At 44.0% G+C, this 16,142-nt stretch overlaps 2 protein-coding genes across 2 annotated transcripts in view; one reads left to right on the top strand and one right to left on the bottom strand.

Annotated features, from left to right (window-relative positions):
- APBA2 (amyloid beta precursor protein binding family A member 2) overlaps positions 1 to 2,505 on the top strand; it is a 322,283-nt gene extending 319,778 nt beyond the window's left edge. Inside the window, exon 12 of the mRNA XM_034784921.1 lies at positions 2,268 to 2,505. The gene's annotated coding sequence lies outside the window, so the exon portion shown is untranslated. The remainder of the gene's footprint in view (positions 1 to 2,267) is intronic.
- FAM189A1 (family with sequence similarity 189 member A1) overlaps positions 1 to 16,142 on the bottom strand; it is a 440,241-nt gene that overhangs the window by 61,326 nt on the left and 362,773 nt on the right. The gene's annotated exons all lie outside the window — the stretch shown is intronic.

Below are 16,142 nucleotides of genomic sequence, written 5' to 3' on the forward strand. Positions count from 1 at the left end.
CAAGCGGGGGGGGAGGTGGCCTGCTGGCAGAGCAAAAAAAAAAAGCCGAGTCCTGCCAGCTGAGCAAAAAAGATAAGGGTACCAGGTCTATCTCGGCCACAAAGGAGTGATCAGAATGACCTGTACTTCATCTCTTTTTATTTCCAGGAGGACCTTTGATAGCAGGGGGAAGGAAGGGAAAGGTATAAAGAAGATCCCCTTCCCAAGGGAGGAGGAGAGCATCACCTAGGGAGTGTTGTCCTATTCCTGGGCTGGAACATTTCTTGTTCAGGGAAGTGGTGAACAAATCTGTGATTGGTGTCCTCCACTGCCTGAATAGATTGTGAAGTACTACTGGGTCTAGGTCCACCATTTGTGGTCATGTGAGAATTTGCGTCTGAGACTCTGCCACTGAGTTCTGTGTACCTGGGAGGTAGGCTGCCGACAGTGTGACGTTGTTGGGAGATACACCAGTTCCATAGTCTCATCACCTCCACACAGAGGGAAGCAGACCGGGCTCCTCCTTGTCAATTTATGTAGAACATACCGGCAACGTTGTCAGTTAGGACTTTTGTGTATGGCCCTTTGATCAGCAGAAGGAAGTAGGCACAGGCAGTCCTGACTGGCCTTAGCTCGAGGAGGTTGATGGAAAGGGATCTCTCTACAGGTGACCATTTTCCTTGTGTCATAAGGTCATTTAGATGTGGGCCCTACCCTATGAACGATGTGTCGATGGTGAGAAGCAATGAAGGAGGTTTTTGCATGAAGGGGATGTTGGCTCGATCTGTCCACCAGTCTAGGGTGATTTTGACCCTGGTGGGTAGTCACAGAGGTTTGTGTAGTCTGTCCCTATTTGGTCTGTAAAAAGAGCTGAACCACATCTGAAGGCACCGCATATGAAATCTGGTATGTGGTATTAGCACTGTGTCCGCTGCCATACGCCCCAAAGTTATAGGCAGTGTCTGGCTAATATTTGTGGGCTGTTTTGAACAGTCTCTGTGAGTGTAGTCAGAGAGAGATCTGTGCTGAGGTCGGAGGGCTCTGGCCTTGTAGAGTGTCGAGGTCTGTGCCTATAAGCTCCAGGTGCTACACTGGAGTGAAGGTTGATTTCTGGGGTTTGTTCTGCAGGCCCAGCTCTGGCTTTGGTGACTCAGTGAGCCTCCTGGAGAGACCAAGTTCTGAGGAGGCAATTGTCCAGGTCTGGGTAGATCATGATCCTTTGGGAGCATAAGTGGGCAGCCACCACTGAGAGAACCTTGGAAAATACTCTCGGAGCAGATGATAAGTCAAAGGGGAGCACCCCATACTGGTAGTGGTCTTGTCCCAGAGTGAATCTGAGAAATCGTCTGAGAGTCAATAGGATTGAGATGTGAAAATACGCATCCTGAAGGTCGAGGGCTGAAAACCAGTCTCCTTGTTCCAGCACTGGAATGATCGTTGCTAAAGTGACCATGTTGAATTTCTGAGCTTTGACAAACTTGTTGAGAGCTATCAAAGGGGTAGCCGTGTTAGTCTGGATCTGTAAAAGCAGCAAAGAGTCCTGTGGCACCTTATAGACTAACAGACATATTGGAGCATGAGCTTTCGTGGGTGAATACCCACTTCTTCGGATGCATGTCATGCATGCATCTCATGCATCCGAAGAAGTGGGTATTCACCCATGAAAGCTTATGCTCCAATACGTCTGTTAAGTCTATAAGGTGCCACAGGACTCTTTGCTTGTTGAGAGCTCTGAGGTCTAATATGGGTCTCCATCCCTGCTTTCTGTTGGGTATTAGGAAATACCAAGAGTAGAACCCTTTGTCTCGTAGATGTTGAGGCACCGGTTCTATGGCTCCTAACTGGAGGAGACAGTCTACCTCTTGTCATAGTAAACTCTCATGAGAAGTACCCTTCCCTGAAGAGGGACAGGGAAGGGTACTGTGGAGCAGGCAGGGAGGTAAAATGGAGAGAGCACCCATGGCAAATGATCTCTAGGACCCATTGGTCCAATGTTATGTACTCCCAGGTGCTGCATAATGCTGCTAAATGGTGGCCAAATGGGTGGGTAGGAATGGTTGGTTGTAGCAGTTGTGGGGAGTGGTCTGCATGCACCTCGACCAACACATCAAAATTGGTGTTTGGACATGGATGGCTGGGACGAGGAAGATTGCTGACCAGACGGTTTATGTCTTGAGAATTTAGTTTTCTTTCTCTGTGGGTTGTTGTATTATTGAGCCAGGTATTGGGAGGTGTGTGGCTTATGCTGGGGCTGTGGACTACATTTTCTTTTTTGCCCTCACATGTAGATGCCCAGCAAATGGAGAGTGACCTGAGAAACCTTCAGAGTGTGAAAGGAGGCATCAGTTTTCTTGTGAAGAGCTCAGTGCCCTCAAAGGGAAGATCTTCCATGGTTGCTTGCATCTCCTTCGGGAAACCCGACAGATGGAACCAAGAGGCATGCTGCATCACCACCACCATGGAGATGGATCTGGTTGCAGTATTGGCTGCATCAAGGGCAGACTGTAGTGTCGTCTTTGCTACTAGCTGCCCCTCTTGAATGATGGCCTTAAATTGGTCATGATGTAACTTGGGCAGCTGCTCAATAAAACTGTTCAGTTTCAAGTTGTTCACCTAATCATACTTTGCCGTGAGGGCTTGGTAGTTGGCGATTCAAAACTGAAGCATGGCTGAGGAGCACGCCTTGAGGTGGACCTCATGTGGTGTTGACGGCCATGAGAATTGACAGTATTCACCACAATGGAGTTGGGTGGAGGGTGGGAGAAGAGGAAGTCTGTTTCTCTTGACTGGACTTTTTGTTCACTCACAGGTAAGTCAGTGCGACTGATGCTGGGGTCTGCCAGATGGCTCTCATGGGGTTGAGAAGTGCCTGACTGATAGGGAGGGCAACTTTTGAGGAGGAAGATGAGTGGAGGATGTCCAGGACCTTGTGGTGTGTGTCCTTGACTTCCTCCAGTGGTATCTGGAGAGAGAGTCAGCCACTCTCTTCGCAAGATCCTGGAACAGGCAAAAATCATCCTCCAGGGATGGTGGGGGAGGCATGACAACCTCGTCTGGGGAGGAGACTGAGGAGGATACAGTTTTTGGGGTCGCCTCCTCCTTGACATCGCCCTCTCACTCCTCCAAGATTTCTTTTGGGGGCTCCGAAGTCCTGGATCCTGTGGCCGATGAAGTGTGTCTTGGGGGCTCATAAGTGGGATTAAAAACCTGAGTGGCATGGGGGCAGTATGGAACCCAGGGGTCCTAGAATAGCTGCCACAGCAGCGGTGGTATGGAGCCTGGTGGTGGTGCCCACAGATGGCCATACCAGGACAACAGTGGTGGGGCCATCTGAAGATATGCCCAGGGGTCCTACTGTATTGGGCACTGTAGGGAGCTTGGAAAAAATCCTGAGATATTCCCTCCTCTGGTTCGCTGTCTGAGTCCACACTACAGAGTGGGGAGGAGTGTGGCAAGGCAGTGGGCAAGATTTCTGTGCTGGACAGAGGCTCAGTGCGGAGGTCCCGGTACCAAGGAAAGGAGACTCTGGCATGTCAGTTACACGTAAATCCTTTGAGTGATGGAATTCCAGTGGTGCTGACCAACTCAGTATCGCTGGCGGTGCCTGTGGGATGGAGATCTTGTCCACATCAGCCATCTGAGGTACTGGATGAGGCATCAGTACTGATGGGGCATTGGGATATCGGTGATATCTCGGAGTGTTTGCTCCTGTCCTTCTCCTTAGGTGCCCATTCTCATTGGGTCTGTGGGCATGTCAATGGTACTTCCTGCTGTAGTCTTTCTTGAGCCATGGGTACCAAGCTAGTCCTGTCTTGGTGTCAACGGTACAGAGGACATTGAGCATGCCGGGGACTGTTTGCGACTAGCTCGTGACTCCCTGTGGAAACTCCCCGCTCCCTTTTTTTATTTTTGAAAGGTCGGCGGCTGATTTCTTCACCCCATAGCCTGTGGATGTTGAGGGCTGTTGGGAAGACTCACATCTGTCAGAAGACTCTTGGCACTCATCCAGAGATGGTCCAAGAGCCATCTCCATGAATATGTCTGTCACTGGGAGACCAAGGTTTAAACTGCTGGCAGACAGCACACTTTTGAGGGATGTGTCCTTTCCAGAGGTAACGAATACACCATGAGTGTGTCTGCAACGGTGGTAGCTTCATTGCATGAGAGGCACTTCTTGAAGCCTGGAGAACTGGACATTGCCCTGGTGTGGGGAAGGGCCCCCAATGAGAAGGGCAGTGTGATGAGGCATCTGCACCACATTGAGCTCTAAGGGGTTAATAGAGCCCTAGGGAGGCTGCGCAAGAAGCAGCCAATCTGAGAAGGACTGAAGGAGCAGCCAATTAGGGCCAACTAGGCCCATATAAAAAGGGAGCTGCAGGGCAGAGGAAGGCAGTTCTCTAGTGGGAGCTCAGGAAGGAAGGACTGTGTCTCTGGAGGGCTGAGAAAACTGCCAGCACCCTGGACAGAGCAGTGCTGCTAGCAGGGACTGGGAGAGTGAGAGACAGCTCTTGGCTGGTGGCTGGGGTTTGCAGGCTGAGGACCTGAGGCAAGGGCAACGAGGATGCTGGTGCCATGAGGAAGTGGCCAAACAATTCGCTGAAGTAGCCACTAAGGGAAGTGGCTGAACAGCGGACTGCAGGTCCCCCGGAAGGGGGGAGCATGGTGTGTGGCACGGCCAGAGGGCTGTGTCGATGAAGAGGATGCTGCAGTCCTTGGAGAGATGTGGGTCCTAGAGCAGGAATGACAGTGGTGAGGCACCACCCGAATTCCCAAGACAGCCAGCAGAAGGCACCACAATAGTGAGTGAATCCCATTACAGGCAGGAAGAAAGAAACTAAACTCTATCCATCTATATATTTATTTTATAGAAGATAAAGGAAAAAATAAAGACACTACAGTAACTACTACTAAAACTAAGCTTGTAGGCTACAAAGGACGAGGTAATAGTCACTAATGGACAGCTAATAGCTCCATCTGTAGCCGGGGCAGTTGAGAAGGAACTAAGTGTGTGTGTGTGTGTGGGAGGAGAGGTTAGTCTACACATGCTGGCTAGCCTTGCAGTGGGGGATGAGGGGAGACAGAGCATGTGCGGCCTAACAGACACTGCTACCAAAATTTTTCCATCAGCAGCACAGGAATGCAAGGACACCTACAGTGGAGTACCCATAGGAACACTACTCAAAGTAGAAACACTAGAGCAGTTCTCATTGAGCAAAAGTGCCTACCACCTTAAAAAATCTAATGGTAGAAAGCAGGATCCCAGAATCTACCAAGAAAACATCCTTGTTGTATGTATCTTATAGGCCCTCACCATGCTAATATTAATGCTCATTTGAAAGCACACTCTTAGATAGCTTAGGTCCCAAATACTGCGTGAAATTCTGAAGTCAATCATCAGTTTCTACTGAGTCAGGCGGAAGTTCCATTTAAGCCAAGGAAAACAGAAGTAAAAGGCAACAGGAAATTTTACTGAGTAAGGACTTCAAAATAATTCGTGAGGACCACAGGATTTAACTATTTTTTTTTTAAAAGAAGCTTATACAAAATATGGTATTAACACATATACCTTCATTATTTTTTTAAAAAATCAACAGAAATAGTTGCTTTAGATTTAAACATTCACAATCACTTTTTGCAACTCCAAGACTGGATTGGTATGTTATGAGAACCCCATCTAATTTAATTGTTCTAGTTTAGAGAAATGTAAAATATAAATGGTAACAAAAATTAAATAGTTATTTTTTATATTCTTTGAGCTTATTAATTCAAGGTGTTAGAGAAGAGCAACTGGATTGTTATTGTTAGGTTTGTCTGCCCATCCTTAGATTTTGAGCTCCTTGGAGTACAGATCATCCTTCTAGAATGTTTGGAGAGTGGCTAGCACATATTGGGCCTTGCCATAAATAAGTAGATTATGATAATAAGCAACAATTATAATTTTATCTTGTAGTTTTAAGAGAGTGAATCATTTAAATAATATAGTGAAACTAAAATGCCTCATAGGTATTCTGCAGCCATACCACTGTAAAATGTAGAAGGAGGAAGATTTTTAAAATTTGTAAGATAGGTAAGACAATTATAAAAGTGTACTGCCTAGGAGAAATGTGCTGGCTCGACTGAAAAACCTGAAACCTGCTTCTACACTCAAAAAGCAGAAAATTAATCCTTTTTTTGTGGTTCACTTGACCTTATTTTACAAGCCCATTATAATTGGATGTGATGTCATCGACCATACATCAGGGCTGGGATTTTAAGGCAGCATTCTTTGCAGAAAACCTCACTTTAAAAGGTCACTGAGATTTTAAGTAAACTGCTTGTAGTTTTTATTTTCAGTTTCTCTTCTGAGGGAATTGTGGATTGTAAAATGTTTCGGTTTGTTTTTAAATAACTTATTTTTTAGTCAAAAGGTTTAAACAATGAGATGGTCAGAGAAATACATGCATTGACTAAAGGTTTGTCTGTCCTTTTATGGCAGGACATAACACCTGAATACTACTCCTATTTTTCTAATGCTGCTCTTGGGATTCCATATTACTTTTAATGTTGTTATGCAGCATATGCTACAAGAAGTGATTTGTAATGAGCTTCAGAGCAAAGCTTAAAAGACTGAATCAGGAGGTGGCTTTCAGAGTCAGTGAGCCAGTAAAGGCTGGCTACAATTTTTTCACTAGTCTCCCGTTTTATACTATACAGTGTATGTAAAATTATTACAGAAGCAATCCTCCTCTGCAAATGAATGAAAAATTTCAAGTATTTGTAGGTATATCTTGTTTAAAACATATTACACACTCTACTTGTAAACAAAAATGCCATAAAGCATACCTAATGTACATAATTAAACATGTTGTTACAATCATTTATAAAGTTAAGTGGTTCAAAACAGATTCGAGAAATGTTCTGTAAATTACATACATAAATAATGTTTTCTCTCTCTCCCTTCAAGCTTGCACATTTAATCACCAGCATATTTTCCACTGTGACTGAAATAAGAACAAAGAGGCTCTTGTTTTGTACAACGCATTTACATACAGAATACTGTATGTAATACAGCCAAAGAACTGTTTGTTTAAAGCATCCCACAAAAACAGAACATAAGCCACCTTTTGTGTTATAAACAAATTGCACTTCCTAAAAGAAAGGCTTCTTTATGCTTAATGAAATGAATTAGTTTTACACACGAAACATGCAGATATTTGTTTCCCCCTCTTTCAGCTAAAGTGTTTGGTTTTGTTCTGTGCAGTTGCACTTTGCATGGCCCACTGCTGTGTTTGCCTATTCAGAATTCTCTTTCCAGTCGTTATAATGATCTCACCTATGCACTTCTACAGCTTCAGCAGTGACTTTTGAAAGCACACACATCAGCACTGTGCAAAAAGTACTTTCCATTACATTCAAAACAGGAGATATAAAATTAGGTACTCCTTTATAGTTGATCACTAGTCTCATGGTGTTTTACATAATGGGTTTTTAAATGTTTCATCTAAAATGGAATTAAATCAATTTATCCAATACACTACTTACTCTTGGAGGAATTCTGCACCACTGCGTATTTATGTCCCCCATAGATTTCTTTGCTTCCCACAGAAAAATGACTTTCTGACAGGGAAGCCACAAAGCGGTCATGTGACCCTCCCCCAGCAGTATGTTTCAGGTGCCCAGGGCAGCTGGCAGAGAGGTAAATCACTATGGGGCAGGGGGCGGGACTGGGGAAGACCCATCTGCTGGCTCCTACCCTGCGCCCAGGCTCAGCTGCTAGTCCCGTCTGGGCTGGGGAGGATGAGACTTCCTCTTCCCCTGCATGGCATCCAGAGCCGGGTCAGACACCCACCCCCAGATTTCTACCCCAGCTGCAGGAAGCTCTGCAAACTCCCCCTCTTCCTGCACCCGTCATGCCTCAACTGCAGGGAGAGGGATCCCTGTAGAGGGAGCTGTTCCCCCGTCCACCAAACCCCCATACATCCAGACCCCCTCATAGCCAGACCCTCACGCCGAGCCACAACCTTCCACCCCCCGATGAGCCCCATTCCCTCTACCCCGACGAGTCACCCGCACCCAGATCCCCACTCCACTGAGACCCACTCCCCAAGCATCTGGTCCCCCCATTGAGGCCTTCACTCTGACCCCCCTGCCGAGCTCTATCCCCCCACCCCCAGGCCCCACCCCTGCTGAACCCCAACCACCTTCACCTAGACTCCCCCTTGCAGAGCCCCATTACCATTGCACCCAGAACTCCCCCAACAATCCCCAGTGCATCCAGATCTCCACCACCCCCGAATTCCCCACTGAGCCACCTGCACCCAGATTGCCCCACACAGAACCTTCTCAACCCATACCTGGATCCCCCCACACTAAGCCCCTCCATACTTGGATCCTGCCTTGCTGAGTCTGGCTGCCCACACTGGATGCACTTAGCCTGGAGAGGCAGTGCCCTGGGGTGTTTCTGCGGCAGGCCCAGTCTTTGCACTGTGTCAGGGTTGGGTGCAGCCTCACCGCTGAGTCCGTATCCCAAGGGGGTGGGGGACCTGCACAGTGATCTCCCATCCTGTGCAGCCAGTGGCCTGTGCTCCCCAATGCCATGATGGAGCCTCCACATTTATTTGACAAATAAAATTTGCAGAATTTTAAAATATTGTATTGCAGAATTTTTAATTTTTTGGCACAGAATGCCCTCAGGAGTAATTACTAAAGCAGACAGCAGCTCACACTGTGTTTTATTTATCTGCTAAAAGATAAAGAGAAAGGCATACTATTAACCCCGAATTGCTGTTAATAGGGCAAAAGAGAGCCCCAGAATAAATCTTGTTCTCACAAATACTTTACGGTGTTTATGAAGATTATTGATGGATGTTTTCACTTTTTGGCAAACTTCAGGTTAATTCATGTTAAGCAAAGTTCATTCCAGATATGAAAAGAAATGAAACACAGAAAACATAACAGAGCCTGTACAATTACTACTTCTAAAGAAAAGCACAGATTGTTTTAAGTAGAAAGGTGCCAGATGACACAAATTATAAAAGCATGGAAGTTCAAAAGCACTAGGGATTCAGGCCTCTAGAATGTTTAATATATAATTATTTCAATCTTTTATTCGACCAATAGGTTTTTGTTATTACTGTTGTTGAGTTATGTAATAATGTAGACCATTCAACTGCCTGCGATTGGCATCTTATGGAGCATGGATTGAAATATCTAATGGATAGTAGCCCAGGTTTATCTGGATTTTTGGAATTCTTTCTATAGACAAAGGTAATTATGGATGGCTAAAGCCCATAACAAAGTGCAGAGTCATAAAATATTATATTCTCTCCACTCCAAAGAGAGGATGATCACTATAAATGCTATAAGTCTATTTTCAGTATAAAGCATGATTTTGTCATAGTTTATATTTTCAAAACTAGAAAGCAGAAGTTCAGGTTACAGAATAAAGAGATGCATATAAAATATGGTACAGCAGTGACACTGGTGCCACTAAAAGTACAGGTAATACTGAAAGGTCAAACACCAGTAAAACAAATCTTACATGAATCATTAGCATTTGCTTTATAGTATTCTATAAGTCACCTTCAATCATGACCCACCCCTTGGCACATGTAGCGAGGGAAGAAAAAGGTTAAAATTATTCCCTTTCTTCCTCCCTCTCACTCTACAAACTCCAGGAACAGCACATAACCCAAGAGTTGCTGTCTATTCTGGATTTGTCAGTTTTCTGAGTCTTCTTGAGGGAATTATTCTAGGACCTCACAGAAATAGTGCTTCATTTTTATTCATATCTAACTCCCTTAGAACAATAGCTGATCACTGGAGGAGTAGCTGATTCCAAGTAGCCAAGTGCTTCTGCAAGGAATATACATCCCTCTCAGTTTCTCCACTCGCACAACCTCTCTGGTTTGCCTCTTTTTGAATTCTTTTAATGTGACTCAGATTGCTTTCCAGGGTTAAATTAAATGTTTGGGGCAGAAATTATGGCACAAAGCAAGAATGTCCATATTTCCAAGGACTCCTTTTTCAGATGCAAAAGGCCCATAACTAATGTGATGGCCTTTTTGAGTATTGCTATCACTGCAGTTTTGTTCTCAACTGGGACACAGGATTAGCAGATTTAAAAACGTGGTCATACATCTAGGAACAAACAACACAGGCCATACTACAGGATGGCAGACTATCCTGGGAAGTGGTGACTCTGAAAAGGAGTTGAGGGTCATGGTGGCTAATTTATACGAGCTCCCAGTGCTACAAAGTGACCAAAAAGACTAATGTGCTACTTGAATGCATAAATGGGAATATTGAGTAAGTAGGTTATATTATCTCTGCATTTGGCATTGGTGTGACTGCTACTGGAATACTGTCTAGTACTGATGTCCCCAATTCAAGAACTTGGACAGGATTCAGAACTGAGCCCTAAGAATGATTAAATGATTGGAAAAACATTTCTTACAGTCACAAACTCAAGGAGCTCAATCTATTTAGTTTATCAAAGAGAAGGTTAAGGAGTGATTTGATCACAGTCTATAAGTACCTACAGCGAGAACAGAACATTGATAATAGAGGGCTCCCCACTATAGCAAAGAAAGGTATAAACAAGATTCAATTATTAGAAGTTGAAGCTAGATAAATTTAGACTAGAAACAAGGTGAAATTTTTAACAGTGAAGATAATTAACCATTGCAACACTTTACTAAGGGTTACAGTAGATTCTTCACCAGTGGAAATTTTTCTAAAAGATGTGCTCTATATAAAACAGGAACTGATTCCAGGAAGTCCTACAGTCAGTATTTTACTGGATGTCAGACTTGATAATCACAATGATCCTTTTCTGGCCTGAGAATGCCTAAATCTATAAACTTACTGCCACTGCATGCTATACAATCTCATTATAGCCACATTATAACCCACATTTAGTCTCAGTTATTTTTAGTAAAAGTCAGGGACAGATCGTGGGCTTCTGTGAATTTTTGGCTGTGACTTGTCTTAAAAATAACCATGATAAAATCTTAACCTGACTGATTATTACTAAATATATAACTCTAGTGAGATCTCTCATTGTCACTAAGGGAATCAGCTGTTTGCAAGCAGGCAGTTTGAATTAATGACCTCTGAAAAGGCAGTAGGCAAGACCAGGAGCAGGGAGTCCAAACTGCCTAGTGTTTCTTGCATTCAGGAGGTAAAATGCTAGTCCTAGAACAGAGGCTGGGGCCTGATATGCTTTGGGGCATGCCCAGTCCCTAGAGCTCAATCCAGGTATCATGGCTGTGTGTGGAGGATCTCTGCAAGTGGTTGGGAATAAGGCTTGTGATCAGAAAGAGGTAGCTAAAGCAATGCCGTAAACAGCCTGATACTGGTAGAAGTTTGTCAGGTCTTAAACTGGCTGATAAGACCTTATGCTGTGCTTGTGTTTATCCGGCAGGAGTAGCTCCCAAGGCCTTAGGTATACCCCCTCTGTGTGGATCACTGGCCCCCTTGGATATGGTCAAACATGGAGCCCACAGAACTGAATCTCACATCACAGAAGTGATGTGCACACCTTGTGCAGTCCTCCCAAATCCTACCACCTCCTTACACACTCACCCTCTTGCCCCAGAGCTACATAGATCTACAGAGAAAAGAGCAGGATATTTAGTTTTATGAATAATCCTTTAATTGGTTTCCCAAATTTAGACTGCTTCCTATAGTTCCTTTATACCATTAACAGCTAACCCCAAGGGATTTCTTTCTCACAGAAGCCTTCTTGTGCTCTCTCCTCCATTACAGTCACAGGCATACTCAGGAGTTTGTAAATTGTTGAAATAAAGCTGCTGCTATATCCTTGAGAGTTCAGAACTGCTTCAAAAGAGTAAGAAATGTTAGTTTCACAGATTTGTGGCCCTATAAAATGTCACAGTTGGAGATATGCAGAGAGGCTGCATAGGAGAAGATCAAAAGTTAAATCTAATTCTTCAAAGGAACAGAGACCCTCAGGCAAAGACATTCACAGGGCAACCAATTCCCATAATTCCACCTAATTTTGAAAGTTATATTAGATGAGCTAGATGAAAATGTTTTCTATGTGGAAAAAAGGTGAGTTGGGGAAGGAGGGGAAAGCTGGAATTTAACCCATTGTTTTATAGTCTTCAAGATTTACCTCAGAGTTTCAAAATAGCCAAATATTCCCTAGGTCCTTGAGATTCAGATATAAAAAAAGTAAGTTTATTAAAATGACCTGAATTATATAGCACAGTTTCCATATATAGGCAACCCCTCCAAGGTCCTAATCTCTCACCAATAAGAAGTGACAGCATCTGGAGCAAATACCAAATTCTAAGGAGAATAACCATTTTTATTGATTCTGATTCTGCCAAACCATGTTGGGGTAGATAAACCCACCTCATTAAGTGGTTGATCTTACAAAAAAGAAAGGGATATTGCACATGAGAAGGTGTGGCAAATTGATGTGTGGAGATTGTGACCCTGAGATGACAGTGTGATCTTTGGTTAACTAAATGGTGCATTACTGTAAGTCTGGGCCCTTGTGTCCGCAGTGGCTCTCTGTTGTCCCTACTAGTAGGCTTTCCATGAAGTGTGTTTAAAGCCAGCAAACAAGCTGAATCATTCAGTGATGGGGGTCAAATTCAGGATATAGGTCTCAAGGGGAAATATAAAAAACAAGTAATTTGCATAAAATGCTGTATCAAACAGATGGCAAAAATCTTGTTCAGTAATGCTGCCAAGGTGAGAATATGGGTTAGCTGTTAGGTGTATTAAGTGTTTCTAATAAAATCCAAAACACTGAAAAAGAAAAAAAAAAATCAGTGTTACCGTCAAAACCTAAGAAAAAGTTTGCACAAACTTTCCATGGGGCTAAACTAGGGTTCGTCAACTAATCTACTGGCTACTGTTACATAGACAGCAAAAAGTGTGTGTCGCTTTCCCTGAAACCCACTACCTAGTAAGACCCTTATTGTTGGTGAATTATATTATCCATGTCTGTGTACAGACTAGACTGCTCTGGGGAAGCTGCATCATATACCCCAAGAAAATGCCAATGGAAAGATTTCAGTGTCTGAAAAAAATCAACTATAGGTGTTCATATGTCTACAGTCTAGAGTTGGTAGAAATTTTTTAAACAATTTTTGTCAATAAATGCAGATTTGTTGAAATAAAGTTTCACAAATATTGATTAAAACTTTTAAAAATTCAAAATTAAACAAAAAATTCTGTTTGAAGTAAAACAAAATGTTCATTTTATTTAGCATTTATTCCACCAAAAATAAATTTTGATGTGAAAATTGTTTGATATATTTTACTGATTTTGTGTGTGTGTGTGAGAGAGAGAGACCAGGTGTAGATTGCAGTAATTATGCGATAGAACTATTAATGATGCGATAGGTGAAAAACAGAGGAGTAGAAGTGTCACTCTTTTTCTTCTCCATCCCATCTACTCACCCTCCCAAATGTAAATTTTGAAGTTACAGTGCAAGTCTGATTAAATTGTAGTATGTATTACTTCCATTTCCAATAGATATCAATATGTGAAAGCTGTATGGAGTATCTTATTGATAGAATTCACAAGCTTTCTTCCTTGACTTCTTATTTCCTTGCTTTTACGGTTTTAGGTGGATGGGATGGGTTCAGGGCCGGTTCTGGCTTTTTTTCCGGCCCTAGGCAAAAAAGCCACCCGCCGCCCCACCCCCCAGCGCGGCAGGGGAGGGCACCGAGCCTGGCCGCGGGCCTGCAATCCCCGACTGGCAGGAGCACCGGGAGCAGGGCGGAGAGCCCGGCCGGGGATCTCCGCTCTCCCCGGCGGCCAGAGCGCCGGGAGCAGGGCGGAGAGCCCAGCCGGGGCTCTCCACTCTCCCTGACTGGCTGGAGCGCTGGGGGGAGGACGGCAAGCCTGCTGCGGCTCCGCTCTCCCCAGCGGCCGGGGCGCCGTGGGGAGGGCGGCGAGCCAAGTTGCGGCCCTGCTCTAGGGCCGAAGCGCCCTGCCGCACCGCCCCCCTCCAGGCGCTGCCCCAAGAACATGCTTGGTGGGCTGGTGCCTGGAGCCGGCCCTGGATGGGTTCATCCACAACCTTAACTTTCACTAACCATAGATTTTGTTTGTTCATTGTTGCATGGATGGTCATGCCGCACACACTGAAACCTAATTTCCCTACAGCTCACCTATAGGAGGAGGCTTTAGCTTACAAATATCAAAATCAGTCATAGATCAGGGTTTGGAAGCTGATCTGCAGTATTTAAACAAGCACTGCTGGCTATGCAAGCAGAACAAACACATCTAAAAACGTACTACTGTGTCTTTCATTTTTCCACACATTTTCCAGAGTTATGGAAACACAGCTTGGCAGAGATCCCAAGCTGTGAAGTTGGCCTCTGCTGGAAGCAGTTCCTGCACACAGAATTCTGCGTGGATGACATACAACCAGATACCTACAAAAGAACCTAAAATTAGGCTGCTACTTGGAAAGGTTAAGTGATTCACAGAAGAGGCTCTGCAAGCTGTGATTTGAAAATCCTCAAGTCCTTTTTGGAATCCCTGACAATTTAAACAGACATAAGTCACATTTTGTGTTGCTGTGTTCTGTCAAGTGCTGCCAATAGTTAATCCAAATCCAATCACACAACAACAATTTCTCTCCAGCAAACTGACAGCTTAATGTTTTGCACTGCCATTCTTTCAGAACTCTAAACCATGGCCCTGTAAAGAGACCTAAATTCCTCCTTTGGACATTCTACATGCTGGCTGATCATTCAAAACATGTTTACTACTTCTTTGAATAAACTGCTTTTAGACTTTAGTTGATGAATGTAAATGGCGTAAACTATAATTTTTGAAAATAACTGTAATTTGCCACTACATTATTCCTCTGACTACATTTCTCTAAGAAGTCATGGAAAAATAAAACGTATGCTATCTCACAAATATTCAAAAACTCTCCAATGTTTATATAAAATACACCAAAACTCATCCTTTAAAGCAGTGTTTCCCAAACTTGGGATGCCGCTTGTGTAGGGAAAGCCCCTGTTGGGCCGGGCCAGTTTGTTTACCTGCCACGTCCGCAGGTCCGGCCACTCGCGGCTCCCACTGGTTGCAATTCGCTGCTCCAGGCCAATGGGAGCTGCTGGAAGCGGCGGCCAGTACGTCCCTCAGCCCGTGCCGCTTCCAGCAGCTCCTATTCACCTGGAGCAGCGAATTGCGGCCAGTGGGAGCCGCAATCGGCCGGACCTGTGGATGGGGCAGGTAAACAACTGGCCCGGCCCACCAGGCGCTTTCCCTGCACAAGCGGCATCCCAAGTTTGGGAAACACTGCTTTAAAGGTTTTTTTCCTTTTTTGTGCCCTAATCATCTTCAGCAGACTTATACATGTCTACAGGTGGATCTGCTGAAATATTTTGCATATCCAAAATAAACACTGACCCCAATTCTCTAAAAGAGTGGCAGTTCCCTTATGTCAAATAAGGACTGACAGACATAATATGGACCAATTTTTTAAAAAGTTATGCAATTCTGAGGATATAAACTGCTTAGCAGAATCTTTGGAGTATCATGTTCTGACTTAGGTGCAATCTGTAAATTATTTGAAGGGCAAGTGTACTAAACTTGAACATTATGCTTGCCGTAGCCACTTTGGAGCTGATACTGTTACATTTGCCTGATGGTGACATATAGGTTTTGTTTTTTTTATTATAATCACTGACTATAGCAAAAGTATTAGGAAGAGCCTCTGACTTTCATTTTTGTGCCTACAAGGTGTGGGCTCGAAATTGCACCAGCAGTGGTTTGTGCCCACAGTTACTTATACATTAGATATTTAAATACCTATTTTCAGACACCATAGGGTACTGAGACATTTAAGTTACCTAAATTATACTGGAAAAACTAGGGACACGAAATTAGAGGCTGGAAATGTGGCCTACGGTCAGTTAGTCAGCTTATCTCTCTATGGAACTTGTAGACGCACGTTTAAGGTAATGAACAATCAAAATGGACAAAAATACATAAACCAAAGGAATTTGTTGAAATCTATCTTTTCTAAATTACATACTGTTTATATGAAGTTTACATTTTGAGGGCTCATTTTCAAAGGCAGGTTTCTTTTAACAATGCAAATCAGGGAGTTGGAGGACCAAGTACTCAGATTTCCAGCCATAATTCATTTTGCAGGAGTGTCACAGGTACACTCAGCGCT

Source organism: Trachemys scripta, chromosome 10 (genome assembly GCF_013100865.1).
Source record: "Trachemys scripta elegans isolate TJP31775 chromosome 10, CAS_Tse_1.0, whole genome shotgun sequence".
In the NCBI taxonomy this organism is placed as follows: Eukaryota; Metazoa; Chordata; order Testudines; family Emydidae; genus Trachemys; species Trachemys scripta.